General features: G+C 41.4%; 1 pseudogene; it reads left to right on the plus strand.

Annotated features, from left to right (window-relative positions):
• The first annotated feature begins 1,800 nt into the window (after window positions 1-1,800).
• Window positions 1,801-2,724, plus strand: LOC131477917 (olfactory receptor 7A10-like; annotated as a pseudogene).
• Window positions 2,725-3,255: the final 531 nt, after the last annotated feature.

A 3,255-nucleotide genomic window follows, 5' to 3' on the forward strand; every position in this document is an offset into this window, starting at 1 on the left:
CTCTGCTGTGCCTGGGAGGTAGCATCAGTCTGCAGCATCCACCATCCAGGGAGGAATTTTGTCATTCATACAGACAATTTAGTCAAAGACAGGCCATGCAGGTGAGCTTGATAGACACTGTGGGAGGGATCCCAGACTGTGGACACAGACAGCTTTCCCTAGGTTCAGCCTAGAACTGAACTAACCTAGCTAACACCTGAGATAGGTCTGGGGTTGCTCACTGCTATACTTAACTATTGAATGTATTTGTCAGTGATTATCAAAGGGGAGAAAATCGTTGGATTTCCTAGGGCGATAAACATCGCTAATGAACAATTAGGGCAAGAAAAAATCAATTCTAATAGACAATGATTGGTATGAGTTTCATTGATTACATATAGCCAACTTTGCAGCATTGGGAAATCTGGAGGAAATAGAGAGGGTATTTTCGGTGTCGGGGGATATGTGGTGGAGTGAAGTCGTATCAGTTTTGCCGTGTGAATACAAACCCTGGCCCTGGAACAGCCTCTGCAGATTGAGTCACCACCCTGCCCATTCAGGCAGTGAAGAGGTGCTGTTACTGACTGTCCCAGTATTGACAGGAAAGGACCAGGAGAGGGCAAATGTCTGCATGGAAATCCTGATAATAGCAGCTGTTGGAACTCTCACATCTCAGTCTTCTGTGTTCTCTCACTGCACTCTCACATAACTCAATGTTATCTTCACCAGACAGTAAGAACAGCTCTATCAAAGACACTTGCTCATCTGTGAGTTGGATATACTCAAGACTTTCCTGTCACGCCCATTTTCTCCTACAATGTCAGTGCTTTCCTGGTGTGCTGTCAACTGAGAGAGCTTTATTCATTTCCTATTGTTTTCTTACCTACAAAGATTGGCCATTGCTGTCAACTTTGTTTCTGCCATGGAGTCTTTCGATGCATATTTGAGCTTAGGTTAGTGCAATGAAAAATGTATTTACAAGGTAAATTGTTTTGCTCCAAAATCTGATACAAATCCATATCTTAATCCATGATTACAAGAGGTCATCAAAATTCGAACAACTCTATTTCTTAAAACAATGTATCCATAAAAATAAGTGAAGCTTTTATTTGCATTTGTAAGACATTTTACTGGATGTTCTGTAAAAGTTAAGAGGATGTGTGGAAATCTTGTATGTTTCTGTTGTCAAAATCACTAACTTGTCCCGGGTTCCACACCCACATATATTAAATCTACAAAAATTTAGTTCTGCAAATGGAATCTTCATGAGTCAGTTTCATATATATTTCCAATCTACTCATGCTGAGCCTTTCTTATCATTTGGCACCCTTGGTGATTCCTCTTTGTTTAACATGATTGAGTCATTTGCTCAAAATCGTAGCACTTCTGACTTCACTTTTCCCAAGTGCGTGAAGATCACTTTATTTCATAATCAGAACTGAATGTCTTTATCTCTTAAGATACATGGAACCACACATTATACACTGCTTTTTCCCCTGATCTATTCTTCTACATTCAATTGGAAAATCAATGGTGAGTTTTTAACAACGGATGAATAGATATTTCTCAAGTGGTCAAAGAATATCTCATTATATGTGAGAAGTGTTTGATGGTATAGGCGATTATCGAGGGTAGAAATGAATTATTGGTCAGTGATCCCACTGGGAAGTACCAATATTAGTACCATGTGATCTCTAAATGTGGGAGTTACATTCTGAATGGGAATGTATAACTTTGGGGTTTCTGCTGTGTTGCCTACATCTGTTCTTTATGAATATGTTTCAGGTTCAACTACTTCTTCCTGATAGTGATATACACCACATGAAACTGAGTAACCAAACCCAGCTTTCAGAATTCCTTCTCCTGGGATTCTCAGAGGACCCAGCACTGCAGCCTCTTGTATTCGGGCTGTTCCTCTCCATATATGTGATCTGCGTCATTGGGAACCTGCTCATCATCCTGGCCATCTTCTCTGACATCCACCTCCACACACCCATGTACTTCTTCCTCTCCAACCTGTCCTTCTCTGACATCAGCTTCACCACCACCACCATCCCCAAAATGTTGGTGAACATCCACATGCAGAGCCAAGCCCATCAATTACAGGCTGCATCACACAGATGTTCTTCTTCATAATCATTGCAACATTAGATGATTTTCTTCTGGCTGTGATGGCCTATGACCAATTTGTGGCCATCTGTCACCCCCTGCACTATACAGTCATCATGAATCCCTGGCTCTGTGTGCATCTGGTTCTGTTGTGCTGGACCATTAGTGTCTTGCATGCCTTGCTACACAGCTTGTTGGTGCTGAGGCTGAGCTTCTGCACACACCTGGAAATCCCACTTTTTCTGTGAGTTGAATCAGGTGGTCCACAGAGCCTGTTCTGACACCTTTCTCAATGACCTCATGGTCTATATTGCAGCTGTGCTGCTGGCAGGAGGTACTCTGTCAGGGATCCTCTACTCTTACTATAAGATTGCCTCCTCCATCCGTGCCATCTCATCAGCTCATGGCAAGTATAAAGCCTTTTCCACCTGTGCCTCTCATCTCTTGACCATCTCCCTATTTTATGGCACAAGCATAGGTGTGTACCTTAGTGGCAGTGCTGCCCCAAGATCAGCCTCAACTGCAGCAGCCTCGGTGATGTACACAGTGGTCACCCCCATGCTGAACCCCTTCATCTACAGCCTGAGGAACACAGACATGAAGAGAGCTTTAAAAAGACTGTTGCTCCATAAATGATAGTGGAACCCACAGTGTTGGGGCTAAGCAGTGTCAGTGACTTCACGTCTCAAGCTTCAATGTTAGACGTTGTGATGAATTTGTCAGAGGAGGAAACAGAGCTTGCTTAGTCTGTTCACTGTCTTTTTTTAATGCTTAATTCCTCTGAGTACACTGCATATGCCTGACTCATTGCGTTGCACTGTGTGTTATCTAGTAGGTCAAAACTCTGTCTTTAACTTATCCTTAATACTATGATTAAAATGTTTAAATAACATGGTTTTAGAAAAACTAAAGGAGGAGATGTCTGAGCCAGAGAAATATGACTAATATCGTACAATTTTATTTAGGAAATATATTAAACCTGATTTCTTTATATCCATAAAAGGTTAAAAATAGAATTTAAAAACATCATAAGAATATCCCCTTCCATTTCTGAAACTCATGTAATTCAATATTGCTATCCTTGGTGCTGGGATAGAAATTTTGGCAAAACACTTGTGTCTTCATTGAGCTCTGAGAAATGTTCCTACTCCGGCTAAATCGGTAAGT

This window comes from Ochotona princeps, chromosome 20 (assembly GCF_030435755.1).
Source record: "Ochotona princeps isolate mOchPri1 chromosome 20, mOchPri1.hap1, whole genome shotgun sequence".
NCBI lineage: Eukaryota > Metazoa > Chordata > Mammalia > Lagomorpha > Ochotonidae > Ochotona > Ochotona princeps.